At 35.6% G+C, this 16,529-nt stretch overlaps 1 long non-coding RNA gene across 1 annotated transcript in view; it reads right to left on the bottom strand.

Moving 5' to 3' along the window:
- Positions 1-3,512: 3,512 nt before the first annotated feature.
- The window catches only part of LOC145538369 (uncharacterized), a 37,153-nt gene continuing 24,136 nt past the window's right edge, over positions 3,513-16,529 (bottom strand). The window contains exons 2-5 of the long non-coding RNA XR_014076815.1: positions 9,164-9,231; positions 7,334-7,501; positions 6,397-6,584; positions 3,513-3,710 (exon numbers count right to left, since the gene is read on the bottom strand). This is a non-coding gene — a long non-coding RNA (uncharacterized LOC145538369). The remainder of the gene's footprint in view (positions 3,711-6,396; positions 6,585-7,333; positions 7,502-9,163; positions 9,232-16,529) is intronic.

Below are 16,529 nucleotides of genomic sequence, written 5' to 3'. Positions count from 1 at the left end.
CTAGGCTCTTGGCTTGTAGCCTTCTTGCTTATAATCTATTTTTAACACAACAGTCAGCAGGTTTTCGTTAGCATATGCACTACATTCATTTCCTCCCTGTGGTAGCCAGAATAATGACCCTCCCAGTTGTCTATGTACTAATACTCAGAACCTTTAAATATATTAAGTTCTGTGGCAAAGGGAGATAAAAATCACAGATGAGATGATAAGATTGTTAATCAACTGACCCTGAGATAGTAATATGATTTTGGATTATCCAGTAGACCCAATGTTACAACAAGTTTCTTTAAAATGAAGAACAAAAAATAAATCAGAAAAGAGAACCATCCAGATGTAAAGTGGGAAATTTCAGACCCAGCATTGCTTGCTGGCTTTGAAGATGGAGGAAGGAGACTGAGGAAAGGAAAGAGGGCAGCCTCTAGAAACCCAGCAAGGGAAGGAAAATAAATTTACCTAGAGCTCCAGAGAGGAACACAGCCCTTCCCACCCATTGAATTTAGCCCAGTGACACACTGCTCTACAAACTAGAAGATAGTAAATCTCTCTTGTAGAATCCATTAAACTTGTGATAATTTGTCGCAGGAGCAAAAACCCACCCATTCATTAGAATGTAATCACTAACAAGGTTTGAATTTTGTCTCTTGGATTACTGATGCATTCCATTTATCTAAACTGTTGTCACATAGGTTCCCTTTAAGGAACACATAGGCTTCCAATAAAGATTTAACAGATGAAGGAATTGGTGACAATGAATTATGAAAACATTCTGCTCAAAATCAGTCAGTGGCTTCTTATCTCATTAAGATTAAAAGTAAACGTCATTCACTTCTACAAAATCCATGCTTCCCTCTTTATGACTTTATTAAATTTACCTCCCTTTATCAATAAGTTTCTCTTGAACACTATACCTTAGCAATACTTACCTCCCTGCAGTTCCTCTCAGATTTTTCTGAGATGTGCTTATACATATACGTTTTATAAGATATGCTTATATTCCTCTAACTTGAGTGCTCATCCTCAGATATCCACCGTTCTCTGTCACTTTCCTTCAGGTCTTTGCACAAGCATTCTTTCTGACTCAGGGATCGAACTCAAGTCTCCTGTGGCTCCTGCATTGGCAAGTAGATTCTTTATCACTGAGCCACTGGGGAATCTTATGTCAGTACCACCTGCACATATTTTTATTTTATTTACTTGTTGCCTATTCACCTTTAGAGCATATTAATAATCATATTGCCATAATTCACTGGATCATGGAAAGAGCAAGAGAGTTCCAGAAAAAACACCTATTTCTGCTTTATTGACTATGCCAAAGCCTTTGCCTGTGTGGATCACAATAAACTGTGGAAAATTCTGAAAAAGATTGGAATACCAGACCACCTGACCTGCCTCTGGAGAAAGCTATATGCAGGTCAAGAAGCAACAGTTAGAACTGGACATGGAACAACAGACTGGTTCCAAATCGGGAATGGAGTACGTTAAGGCTGTATATTGTCACCCTGGTTATTTAACTTATAAATAAGTCAGGAATATCCCTTGGAGAAAGAAATGGTAACCCACTTCAATATTCTTGCCAGGAAAATCCCATGGGCAGATTTGAGAACAATAAAGCAAGGGAAAGGATGTGCCTAAATGTGAGGACTCAAACTGTGTGGTCAGGGATGACCTCACTGCTGAAAGAATGCTTGTGCAAAGACCTGAAGGAAAGTGATGGAGAAAAGTGGATATCTGAGGATGAGCACTCAAGGTAGAGGAGTATAAGCATGCAGAGTACATCATGAGAAGTGCTGGCCTGGATGAAGCACAAGCTAGAATCAAGATTGCCGGGAGAAACATCAATAACATGAGATATGCTGATAACACCACCCTTATGGCAGAAAGTGAAGAAGAACTAAAGAGCCTCTTAATGAAAGTGAAAGAGGAGAGTGAAAAAGTTGGCTTAAAACTCAACACTGAAAAAACTAAGATCACGGCATCCAGTCCCATCACTTCATGACAAATAGATGGGGAAACAGCAGAAACAGTGACAGACTTTATTTTTGGGGGCTCCAAAATCACTGCAGATGGTGACTGCAGCCATGAAATTAAAAGACGCTTGTTCCTTGGAAGAAAAGTTATGACCATCCTAGACAACATATTAAGAAGCAGAGACACTGTTTTTCTGACAAAGGTCCATCTAGTCAAAGCTGTGGTTTTTCCAGTAGTCATGTATGGATGTGAGAGTTGGACACTAAAGACAGCTGAGTTCTGAAGAATTGATGCTTTTGAACTGTGGTGTTGGAGAAGACTCTTGAGAGTCCCTTGGACTGCAAGGAGATCCAACCAGTCCATCCTAAAGGAGATCAGTCCTGGGTGTTCATTGGAAGGTCTGATGTTGAAGCTGAAATCCAATACTTTGGCCACCTGATGAAAAGAGCTGACTTGTTTGAAAAGACCCTGATGCTGGGAAAGATTGAAGGCAGGAGGAGAAGGGGATGATAGAGGATGAGATGGTTGGATGACATCACCGACTCAGTGAACATGAATTTGTGTAAACTCCGGGAGTTGGTGATGGACAGGGTGGCCTGGCATGCTGTAGTCCATGGGACTGCAAAGAGTCAGACATGACTCAGCAAGTGAACTAAACTGAACTGAATAAATTCTGAGAGGATTTTTTTGGTCTATTTCCTTCTCTGCTATGCTTGGCACATAATAAGTGTTCAACAAATATTAATTGAATGAATCATGCTATCTCAACAAAAACCTTTTTTTTTTTTTTTAATGCCCCATACATTGCTACAACAAATCAAAAGATCAGTCCAAGCGGCACTGGGGTTTATTGAAGAAAACAAAGACTGACAAAGCTTACATTATAGTCTGAAATCTGCAGCTCTACTCAGCCACAGCCAGTTGAAAGGCAGCCAAAACGCCTATAAAAATAAATCCTGAATGTTAATATTGTTTCTTGAAGAAATAGTGATACTGAAATATGAACCAAACAACATGGCACAGATTACAAGGGGCAAGAGAACCAAGGCAACACAGCAATGAACCAGAAAAAAAAAGGGGGGGGGCTATTTCTTTAGCTCCTAACTTACATATTACATGAGCTTGCTGAGAGGACAAAAAGATAGTAACATAAGAATGCACTATGCAACTATTATAGTTTACTTCATACAAGGCTGAAAACTGTAGTATTCATTCTTGAGGACTGAATAAATAATCCTCAACAAATTCTACTGGTATCTTCATAAAACTCCAAGCCCCTTTAGAGATGAGATAGTAAGGTTGTTAATTGGAATAAAACGTACCTTTTTGATTTGTAAGAGTCAAGATCATACTGTTCAAGTTTCATTAAGTCATGCAGGAATTCATCTTGTCAGAATTCTGTTCCGTGAGAGTCCAGGTACTCCCTACAATACACTAGCGGCTCACTCTGTCAACACTATTACCTGTAACGATACTGTTGTCTCTTGGTAGCTAATGGAGATCAGCTACAGGACCCCAGACAACACCAAAATCAGTGCATTCTCAAGTTCCTTATATTTAATGGCATAGTACAGTTGACCCTTCTTATCTGCAGGTTCTGAATCTGCAGATGTAGAACCCACAGGAATACAGAAGACTGTCTTTATCACAATGCATAGAAACCAGTTTTCCATTTGTTCCAAATGAAGAGTATGTTTGTGCCAACGCCACACAGAGGAAATACATGAAGCTTCTCTTCAGATCTAAAAAGAAAGGAAATATTCATTCTATTTCCCTCCACAGACTGAACGTGGGAAACCAGGATTCCACAGGCTATAGGGAGATGAATGTGCTGCTTTGAGGAGTCAAAATCTTGAATTAACAATTGAATGTAGTGAAGAGATCCTGTAGACAAGGGAGATGAGTGGAAGCTGTTCTGTTGTTGCATCGTGGTGAATAGTGCTCTTAGCTCAGGAGTATTTTATGTTGAGTAGCATCAAATTGGCATTCTTATATCAGTTTTTTTTTAAAGTAGCTCAATACAGCTCTCCCTAGTTATGTCCCTACTCTTACTTTTTGCTAGAGTTAGTCTGATGAAATCCAAATAACATCAAATTATCAGAATGGAGGAATTCTATGTTAGGTTGGTTTTGTTTCTTTATATGTATCATGTCAAATTATTTACATACCCACCCAACAGTAATATGATGACAATAACCAATATTTATGTAGATTTTTATAATTTGCAAAGTAGCTTTTTAAAAATTTATTTCACTTAGTCTTTGCAATGACTTATGAGGTAGGTATTCACTTTCTTTATTTTACAGATGTTGAAAATAAGTAATTTCCCAAGTTACAACTGGCAAAGAAAACATTTAAACATGCATTATATGTTTCAAAATCAGTGGAACTAAATTAAGGGGATAGGTCTTCCTGATGTGTTAAATGTCTGTACAGCAGAAGAAAAAACTTTACTGACAATCAAGTTGTGCTGTATTCACTGTTTCCACATTATAGAGTAAGAGATTTCTAGCCAAACAGAGGTATATCTTGATAATATGCATATTAAAATCAATTTTCTAGCCAATTATAACCAGGGAAAAAGGACTAATTGTTTATAATAATATCATTTTTATTTACCCGGTCAATATACTTGTCAATGCCAATAAACTTTTACTGAGGGTGAGAAAAGACTCAGTTTGTTAACTAAAAAAATAATAATAATAAAAACTATTTTGAACAAAGAAAACTGCAAATAAGCCAAACTTTGAAAGTACATATAGAGTACCAATTTTTAATCAACACAGACTCTTTGAATTTGGTTCTTTTGTTTCTTTTTTCTACAAAGGAACCAAAACTGTAAGGATGTCAAGATAGTATTCATTTTGAGACATAGAATTATTGACTCTTATATCAGTCTACCTAACCCAAACATCTAAATTTCCTTAGAGAATGTTTTTGCTTTAAAATTTAGTAAAGTAAACCTTTAAGCTTTACTAACCTGAAGCAAAAGCACTAGGGGGAAAGTCTATGTGATTCAAAATTGCGAAAACAGGTTAGACTTTAACTAATTCTTTGAACAAGAAGTATTTTTCAAACAAATCCTTTTGCAGTAGTGTTTGCTAAAATCTGAAATTTGCTCCCCTTTTATAGCTTTAGATTTACAGCCAGTTAAGAGATTCAGGGTTTTGAGCCACAGTCTAAACTTAAAGAAGTGTCACATTAATTTTGGTTAAACGCAGTTCCTCCTTTTCTCCCTAATACTGGCTATTTTTCTAAATACCACCAATTTTAGTTGAATCTCTTACTTTCACACTATTTTTCCTAATAACTGTAGTTTCTTAGCAATGGAGTGCTAAGTGAAATTTTCAAAATTTCATCTCAATATACTATTAATGCCAAACTAACACAGTACAAAAACTGTTATAGTAATAGCCTTTAAAACACAGGGCTTACATGAAGAAAAATATGTTTAGTGTGAATAAACTTTAAAAATTATTTTTATCCATGAAATCTGTAGGAATCCCAGGTACCTATTTTGGCAAATATAAATTTGATTCACACTTAACTCCTCCACTCTGGTTTAAATGTCACTTTTTAACTTGTTCAACATTGCTCAACTAACATGAATAAAACATCTTATATTATGTAATAATCAAATGCCTGTTTTTTCAGGTAACCTTAAATGTTCTTTTAAGCTTTTCACATGCCCAATAACATCAATTGAGAATTGACATCAACCATATAAGTGATTATTTTAATTTTTCTCATTAATAATTTTATCGTCATTTGTAGTGGCATAATGTCAGTAGCTACTTTAAAGCAAGTTTTTTTTTTTTTTAATTAAAGGTGTAAAAACAAAGGAGCTATAATGATAATAATAGTATAATTGCTTTAATTTTGACAGTGATTTAATATCCACTATATGTTTTGACCTTCCCAATAATCTGGTAGTTAAGAAGGGCAAGTTATTATTCCTGTTTTATAGAGAAGGAAACCAGGACTCATAAAGTTTAAGTGACATGTCCAAGGTCGCCTTGCTAATATGGGAAGAGCAGTTATGAAAGTTGGTACAAGAATTAGAATTCCGAGGTCAGTGTATTTCTCTTCTACAGAAATAAAACACACACTATAATCACCACCAAAATGCACAAAGCCAATTAAATCCATTTCAGAGCCAAAGTGAAAATGCTGCATTTTGCTTCTTATATATAGCACCAATAAACTGTTAATTTAATTAAACTCTTTAAAGCTTTATAATTTGTGTTGTATACCCAAATATCAAGAAAGATAAAACATAATATAAAAACACAGTATCTTTATTTTTAGTCAATATATAATTATTATTTTGATAGAATAATGTAAATTTTATAATTTATTCTTATGTGGCTTATAAAGCTCAAATGTTCAACAATTTTTGGCATTCAATTTCAACTTTAGGTATCTTACCTTAGTAATCATTTATCCTGAAGACCTTTTCAAATATTCTTCTGAAGAGGATCACTATAATTCTAGTGAAACACCAATCATCATCACCAAGTTAGCCATTTATCTTCTTCCTTAGAACCTACTAAGAAGTATTAAAACAAAAAGTCCAGTATCCAAATGTACTATTTATCTGTCAGGATTCTGGTAGCCTGAAATAAGGTAGGGAAAAGAACACTCATTTATGCCAAAGTTAAATCATTACAATTACTGGAATAAAAGTCTTCAATAAAAGCCACTAAGGTAGTTTAGAAGGGTATATTAGTCATCTCTTGAGGTAGATCAAATTACCCTCAAACTTAGCAGCTTAAAACAGTAAGCTATTATTATCTCATACAGTTTCTTAAAGTCTGAAATCTAGGTGTGGCCTAACTATGTGGTTCTGGCTCAAGGTCTCTTGTGTGGTTTCAGTCAGGATCTCTGCTGAGGCTGCATCATCTGAAGACATGACTGGGGCTGGAAGAGTCATTTGCAAGACGGCTCTCCCACATGCCCTAATTTTTTTTTTTTTTTTCCTGTTCAAGGGTTTTATTTATTTCCGAAACTTTCTGACAATTTAGATATTTAAGTTAACCTAAGCCACTCTGAGTGAACTAAGAATCTTTCACTCATCTATATGTTTATTTTACATAATTCTGAATATATTAATCTCTCTTTATATAATTTAAATTTTAATCATTCTTAAAAAAAAATCCCATCACTATTCATTGATCCCCATATAGCATGAGACATTTATAAGGTACCAAAATTTAAATTATTTGGTTAATACAGATCATATATTCTCATAACTGGAAAGTTGGCATATGACCTTCTTTTATAGTAATCTTATTAACTATACTTGAAATCTTTGACATTTTAGTCTACAAAAGAGTGTCTCACTCCTCTGCAGTATGGACAGTACCTTCCATCATTGAAAATGTTCTTTCTGATTGCACTTAAAGTCATTTTGACAATCAAGTATCTTTGATTCCAGCTATTCACTTATGAAGATCCAGGTAATGATGAATATTATAATCAGATTGTAGCAAAAGAATCTTCCGGGCATTGAAAAAGAGAAAATGTTTTCTTTCTGAAAAAAAAGAAACCCACAATGAAAGGGATAGGAAGGCTTCCATCTTGAACAAGATAATGAACAATAACTTGAAAAATTATTGGATACTTATAAATCTGTGCTTCTTAAAATGAAGCAAATATGCATTCAAATGAAGAAACTTTACAGGCTACATGTTAGAGTTGCATTTACTCAAAAGATAAACAATTTCTTTACTTTAATAAAATTTTGTTGCAATATATGAGACCTTATTATTGGACACACAATAAACCCTGAAAAGGAGCCATTGGTTTTTATATTTCCATTTTGTTGATTAGTGAACTGGAGCTCATCAGGATCAAAGCTTGACCAAATAGGAACTAGAGTTAGAATTCAAACAGAGGGGCACTTAACACCAGTGTGAATGTCCTTACTGCTATATTCTTTGAGATGACACTCTAAAACTTGTTTGCCTATTTAACAACACCTGAGCAGAATTATAGTCTGGAATACTAATTTTTACTCCTGCGTATAAAAAAAAACTACATTGCATGTATTTTTCATAAATTTGACTGATCTAACTTGATACTCTTCTGTCTTGATTGGTCTGGAGAAGGAAATGGCAACCCTCTGCAGTATTCTTGCCTGGAAAATTCCATGGACAGAGGAGCCTGGGTGGCTACAGTCCATGGAATTGCAAAGAGTCGGACACGACTGAGGAACCAAACACACACACACTCTTGACTGGTATTAAAGAAAATGTGAAAGTGAAGTGAAGTTGCACAGTCGTGTCCGACTCTTTGCGACCCCTTGGACTGTAGCCTAACAGGCTCCTCCGTCCATGGGATTTTCCAGGCAAGAATACTGGAGTGGGTTGCCATTTCCTTCTTCAGGAGCTCTTCCCAACCCAGGGTTGTAAAAAATGTGTAGTTATCTCTTTTCTACCATAATATATATTATATTAATAAATATAGATAATAATGACTGATTAAGTTATTTAAAATTATTAAACTGATAAATAATTAGGACTCGTCTAAAAATTAATGTGATATATACATTTAGGAATGATCTAGGAACAACATGAAGTAAGCTAGGATAGTGACATATGGAATGGATATTTATGAAAAGTCACTCTATACATATATATATATATATATATATATATATACACACACAAAACATATTCACAACACACTCCAATATGATTGAGAGTGACACATTACACAATCTGGTGACCCTAGGGATTGAGGAAAGACCACAGCAACTGGGAATTACACCGATTCAATTTCAACCAGTTCCCTCTTTCTGTGCCAAAAAATCAGAGCAAAGAGAATCCAACACTGATTTTTACATATGTGTGTATACATATATATAAATATATGCTGAAAAGAAAGGTAGTATAATAAGTTATTATTAAAATACTGTAAGTCTTGTAGTTATTTACTAATTTTGGTAAATGTTCAGAAACATTTCACTGTGCTGCTGAAAGTAACAAAAACAAAATCTCATCAGACTGTAGTTTTGGTAAGAACACACAATGTGGTAAGAATGGAGTTGCCTGATTGCTTAACATATGTGAACTTTGGTTCTTTTTCTGGAGAATGCCGATGATTATATCATATATATTATATCACAGGATCTCTACCAATTGAGATCGACTCACACTATAAGGATCTAAACCCAGCAGTTCAGCTCTATCACCTTGGGTGCAGTTTCAATTCCTCGTCTCTAAAACAGAAGTAATTATTGTTCATCTTCCACAGGAGTATCTATAGGATTAAATGAGACAATATATATTATATGCTCAACACATGGCTGGCCTTCATAAGTATTCAATAAGTAATAACAAATATTATTATACTTTCTGTGGTTGTCACTTCCAAAACAAACACATACACAAAGAAAATATACATAGGTATATTTGCCAATTTTAATCAAAGAGAAAATTGTAAAAAGGGGTTAATACCATCCTGACAAAGATTTTTAGCATTTACAGGCTGCCTAGAATACAAGCTGTTTTTGGTGTTCAGTCGCTAAGTCTGTCTGACTCTTTGCAGCCCCATGTATTGAAGCATACTAGGCTTCTCTGTCCTTCAGTATCTCCTGGAGTTTGCTTAAATTCATGTCATTGAATTAGTGATGCTATCTAACCGTCTCATCCTCTGAATCCAAACCCAAAACATACTGATAAGCACAGATCTATTTATTTAATAAATATATGTTTATTTAATATTGTGGATAAGCTTTTAAAAGAGCTATTGAATAATGCAGCTAATTTTCAAGAAGACTCATTCAAAAAACATCAAGGGTTTTCATAAAAAGAGTTTAGCTTTTTGCCTGCCAAAAAAAGGAAGAAAAATAGCTCCTTCAAAAATTAGAATATGGTTCCAAAGCATATATAAATTTGGAGAGGCTTATCTTACCTGAACTTTCGAACCTGTTGAAAAATCCCTCATGAGGATCTTTGTTTCTCTCATTACTTCTCTATTTTTGAAATATTGATACTTGCTTTCCCCGTTTACTTTCATTTTATTTCATCAAGGATTGCATACTTCATTTTCCTCTTACAAGAGCTTCAAATATACCTGCTATTTATTCTTCAATAGCATGGCTATTCTGTTTAACTACAGTGACAGTAAGCCTGTTGAATTACTGAAGGAATATGCCTATCTCAAAACGAAATGAGCTCTTCACCAATAAGCCCTTGATTATATCTCTCCTTCTAATTTGACAAAAATTCTGCACTTATTCACTTTAATGAATCGCATTTGCCCTCGGAACACCTTTTCTACCTTTTTACATTACCTTTAGTACATATAAAATATGGTAGTTGGAGTTTAAATTGACTTTAAAAAGCCTTAAAACACAAGCAGGTGGAGAAATAATTATGTTTCCTAAGTTACTGTATCAATTTGCTTCATAAAAGTTCTGTCTCTTCAACTTTACTTAAAATGATTCAGTGATGATTGGGAAGATGGAGAACAAAGGTTGATAGAGGAAATTAACAGCCCTTTCAATAGATACTAAACAATAGCCTGCTGGATATTTGAATCAAGCCGAAAAGCTTGCTAAATGAAGAGGCTTCTGTATGCCTGGCTGGACAAGTGGACTTTCTTCATGTTTCTAGATTTGCCTGCTCAATTGAAAACACCTATTTCCTTTGATAAAACACACACAAACATACATACACACACACAAACACACAAAAGCATCAGCTGTTTATACTACCAGATACAACTAATTAGATATGTCACATTTTAAAATAACCTAATAAATTGACCAGTGTTTACCTATATGGCTAAAGGATGCATGTATGCATTTTTAATGAGAAAGCTGAGCCAGTCAATGACACTAAATATCTGTGTGACCTTAAATAAAGCATTTAACTTTTCTGAAAGCTGGATCTCTATTCCCAATTTAAAATTGAAAAATAAATGCCTGGCGTATTTAATATAAATGAAAATGGTAGAGTTTAATTTTTATATTTGAAAAAAAGTATAAATTTTGCAAAATCATTAAAAAGATTTAAAATATTTTAATTAATAAGCATTTCACTCATTCCACTGTTAGCTCTGATATTACCACACTACTCTCCCTATGACTGTATTATTAAATATTTGATAAAGTGAAAAGTTAAAATGTTAGTCGTTCAGTTATGGCCAACTCTTTGAGACCCCATAGACTGTATAATTCACCAGGCTCCTCTATCCATGGAATTCTCCAGGCAAGAATACTGGAATGGGTAGCCATTCCCTTCTGCAGGAGATCTTCCCAACCCAGGGATCGAACCCAGGTCTCCTGCACTGCAGGCAGATTCTTTACCATATGAGCCACTGGGGAAGCCCACCACATATTTGATAAGTGCCGCACAAATGAGGATCCTAATAATACCACCTGAGATTATTGAAAGCATACAAAATGCCCAGCATTACTAATCAGTTCAGTTCAGTTCAGTTCAGCTGCTCAGTCGTGTCCGACTCTTTGCAACCCCAAGAATCGCAGTGCGCCAGGCCTCCCTGTCCATCAACAACTCCCGGAGTCCACCCAAACCCATGTCCATTGAGTCGATGATACCATCCAATCATCTCATCTTCTGTCATCCCCTTCTCCTCCTGGCCTCAATCTTTCCCAGCATCAGGGTCTTTTCAAATGAGTCAGCTCTTTGCATTAGGTGGCCAAAGTATCGGAGTTTCAGCTTCAACATCAGTCCTTCCAGTGAACACCCAGGACTGATCTCCTTTAGGATGGACTTGTTGGATCTCCTTGCAGTGCAAAGGACTCTCAAGAGGCTTCTCCAACACCACAGTTCAAAAGCATCAATTCTTCCGTGCTCAGCTTTCTTTATAGTCCAACTCTCACATCCATACATGACCACTGGAAAAACCGTAGCCTTGACTAGATGGAACTTTGTTGGCAAAGTAATGTCTCTGCTTTTTAATATGCTGTCAAGGTTGCTCATAACTTTCCTTCCAAGGAGTAAGCGTCTTTTAATTTCATTTCTGCAATCACCAACTGCAGTGATTTTGGAGCCAGAAAAATAAAGTCAGCCACTGTTTCCACTGTTTGCCGATCTATCTACCATGAAGTGATGGGACCAGATGCCATGGTCTTAGTTTTCTGAATCTTGAGCTTTAAGCCAACTTTTTCACTCTCCTCTTTCACTTTCATCAAGAGACTCTTTAGTTCTTCTTCAATTTCTGCCATAAGGGTGGTGTCATCTGCATATCTGAGGTTATATCTGCATATCCCAGCAATCTTGATTCCAGCTTGTGCTTCCTCCAGCCCAGTGTTTCTCATGATGTACTCTGCATATAGGTTAAATAAGCAGGGTGACAATATACAGCCTTGACATATTCCTTTCCCTATTTGGAACCAGTCTGTTGTCCCATGTTCAGTTCTAAGTGTTGCTTCCTGACCTGCATACGGGTTTCTCAAGAGGCAGGTCAGGTGGTCTGGTATGCCCATTTCTTTCAGAATTTTCCACAGTTTATTGTGATCCACACAGTCAAAGGCTTTGGCATAGTCAATAAAGCAGAAATAGATGTTTTTCTGGAACTCTGTTGCTTTTTCGATGATCCAGCGGATGTTGGCAATTTAATCTCTGGTTCCTCTGCTTTTTTAAAACCAGCTTGAACATCTGGAAGTTCAGGCTCATGTATTGCTGAAGCCTGTCTTGGAGAATTTTGAGCATTACTTTACTAGTGTGTGAGATGAGTGCAATTGTGTAGTAGTTTGAGCATTCTTTGGCATTGCCTTTCTTAGGGATTGGAATGAAAACTGACCTTTTCCAGTTCTGTGGCCACTACTGAGTTTTCCATATTTGCTGGCATATTGAGTGCAGCACTTTCACAGTGTCATCTTTCAGGATTTGAAATAGCTCAACTGGAATTCCATTACCTCCACTAACTTTGTTTGTAGTGATGCTTCCTAAGGCCCACTTGACTTCACGTTCCAGGATGTCTGGCTCTGGGTAAGTGATCACACCATCGTGATTATCCAAATGCTAATTATGTTATTACATAATTATGCTAACAGCTACAGGTAAATTAAAAATAAATCAGCAAATGCCTGAAAAGGGTGACTGTGTAATTTATCATCCAAATCTATATACTTCCAAGAAAGAAAGAAGCATTATTGATCATTATATTATAAAAACAAGAGTAAACTAAGATTGTCATGGGCAAACCAGGGCAAAAGGTCACCTGCACATATAGTAAATATTTGCATGTACAAGGAGAAAATGGTTTAGGATAGGCACAACATCATGAAAATTACTTACTATAGTTGGGTAGAATCAGAGCTGCTGGTGGAGAGAAAACTGGATAAATTTTTATTGTAGTTTTTCATTGCTTGCAATAAATGAACGTACTTTTTTGAAATATGAAGTAACATTAAAAACTTCTTTAAAGAAATGATAAAAATAGTCTCCCAATAATTGTAAGATGTAAGTAAGTATTTCACTTCTCAGGTGAGTAAACTACTATAAAAATGTTCAAATAAATATTGCTCAAGGACGCATAGTAAGACAAAAAGCTGAGGCCAAACTATGTGCAACAACACTGGTTTCTGATTATATTTTCCAAGAGAAGATTTTTGGGTTCAGCATCATGGGAATTCATGCTTCTCCATGATAGATAGAGCTCTCTTGACAATTTAAATTTTCAGAATTGTGCCCTTAGGGGATTCGTAAATTAAGTAAGAGCATTCCACACATCTATAACTAGAACAATCCTTTGTGACATTCATCTCATAAATACCATGCAACTGCTGTTCCCAGTTGGAGTACAACGATATCCAATATATGAAAATGATAAATATTTTACCAGCTTCAAATCCAAAGTTTTCAGTGAACTTCATGGAAATATGACATTAAGCATATTCAAATAAACATCAAATGAGAAAATTTATGTGAACTATAAACTATTCCTAAACTATGATTCATATCATCCTTATTGTCAGTGGAGGATTGGGACTGTGTAAAAGCGTAAATATATTGCACATTTGGTGGTGACACAGAATGTGTTTTTCCCTTATTTTTTTTAACATATTTGGACAATATATATAAAATTTGGAAGAAATTTTTGAAATAACATTTAGCAATACCTTACAATGTACTAAGTCGCTTCAGTTGTGTCCGACTCTTTGCGACCTCATGGACTGTAATCCATCAGGCTCCTCTGTCCATGGGGTTCTCCAGGCAAGAATACTGGAGTGGGTTGACATTTCCTTCCCCACCTTACAATACAGATATGTAATAAAGTGGTCAACTGTGTCATCATGTTATTAAACATGTTTGCTTTATCTCACTGAACAATAGAAATGTAATTCAATAACAGGTAAATGTCATCGGTCATTTAAAATATCACTATTTTTTAAAAGCTATATTTGAAATAACTTCTAAAAAACATGTATCAGTTAGGTATAATCTAATGTCTCAGATTCTAAACACTGAGAAATGTAAGTCCCCTAGCTATGTATATAAAATAACAAACCAGATATGCACTACTAGACATTCATTTATTCATTCAGTCATTTATCAAATATGTTGTTAGTATTTATTATGTGCCAGGAATTTGGCCAAGCAGTAGTACTTAGTAGTGGTAAATAAAATATATACTCTTTCTTTCTTCTAGAAACTAAACTTTCATGAGAATTTAAATATTTAACATTTGATATGTTTTGTGAAAAAAAAAAAATGGGGGGAGATTCTCAGGTGGCACTAGTGGTAAAGAACCAGCCTGCCAATGCAGGAGACTTAAGAAACGTGGGATCTATGCCTGGGTCAGGAAGATCCCCCAGAGAAGGCAATGGCAAACCACTCCAGTATTCTTGCCTGAAGGATCTCATGGATAGAGGAGCCTGGTGGGCTATGGTCCATAGGGTCATAAAGAGTCGGACACAATGGAAGTGACTTCACATGCATGCAAAGAAAAAAAGTGCAAACTGTTAAAGGGATGTGTTACCATGAGTTGTCACTGAAATGTGAGGGGTCATTGAAGACTTCAGAAGTTCCATGGTTCACCAACCAAGATTGAGAGTGTGTGTGAAGAATAAGACAGAAAAAAATGTCAAAAGCTTTTCAATGACCATTCAGAGGAACTGAATAGATGTCAATGTGGGCCACACTACTTTGTTTTTCCATATTGCAGATCTTCAGGGGTAGCAATCTGGCTTAAGGGTGTCTTGCAGCAAAGGGATGTTTCTTGATACTTTATTAGCTAAGAAGCATGCTATTTTTAACTATACTATAAGGTTTCAGTATCCCTGGGGGTAAAGTTTCCCCAAGTCATCTTTTGTGTCATTGCTCCGAAGTAGTAGAAAAAAAAAATGAGGGGAGAGTAGTGAGCAGTTTATGAACAAACTTGTAAGGGCTCACAAGTTGATGTATCATTTTTTGGAGGATAACTAGTTAGATACTAAATTACTTTCATTTAATTTCAAATGTTCTTCTGTAATTATAGAAGCTTGTACTGTTTGAGTTTTTATTGAAAGCATCTCTCTTATTGAAAGTATTAGTATAAAATTAGGATTCTGTATGCAGATAAACAATATTGGGTACAGAAAGACATTTGGTTGTCTTCCCATTAGTGATGCTATTATAGATTGTTGAGTTAGAGGGTCATTGTCATACTTTCCTATTGTAAAATTGCACTTTTCTTCTAGTATCCAGCAAGTAATCTGGGCTATGAAACTGTACAATCATGCATATATACATTATGCCCAATGATTAATCCAGAATTAAAAATATTTATTTCCAGATTGAAACAACACATAAGGAAGGGGTCAAGCAAGACTTACAAAAATAAAGGTATACTTCTGTACATCTTAATGAAACTCTAGATCATTCAATATTAAGAAAAAAAGTCTGGAAAAAGGTACACTAACAGTGAAATATCAGAAAGAGAAATTAAGGAAAAAAATATTTATCATAGAATCAAAAAGAATAAAATATGTAGGGATAAACCTACTTAAGGAGGTAAAGGACTTGTACTCTGTAAACTATAATATGTTGATGAAAGAAACTGAAGACAACACAAAGAGATAGGAAGATAAATGTGTTCTTAGACTGAAAGAATCATGATTGTTAAAATGACCATATTATCCAAGGTAATCTACAGATTCAATGCAATCTCTCTCAAATTACCAATGGCATTTTTCACAGAGCTCAGGCAGTTGTCACTTAGTTGTGTCTGACTCTTTGTGAACCCATGGACTGCAGCACACCAGGCTTCCCTGCCCAGCACCAATTCCTGGAACTTGCTCAAACTCATGTCCATCGAGTCGGTGATGCCATCCAACCATCTCATCCTCTGCCATCCACTTTTTCTCCCACCTTCAACCTTTCCCAGAATCAGGGTCTTTTTCAATGAGTCAGTTCTTTACATCAGGTGGCCAAAGTATTGGAGTTTCAGCTTCAGCATCAGTCCTTCCAATGAATATTCAGGCCTGATTTCCTTTAAGATTGACTGGTTGGATGTCCTTGCAGTCCAAGGGACTCTCAGGAGTCTTCTCCAACACCACAGTTCAAAAGCATCAATCCTTTGGTGTTCAACTTTCTTTATAGCCC

The sequence above is a fragment of the Giraffa tippelskirchi genome, chromosome 1, assembly GCF_054371585.1.
Source record: "Giraffa tippelskirchi isolate mGirTip1 chromosome 1, T2T-mGirTip1v1.2.pri, whole genome shotgun sequence".
In the NCBI taxonomy this organism is placed as follows: Eukaryota; Metazoa; Chordata; class Mammalia; order Artiodactyla; family Giraffidae; genus Giraffa; species Giraffa tippelskirchi.
Note: the sequence above shows the minus strand (reverse complement) of the source record. Positions and strands in the feature narration are given on the sequence as shown.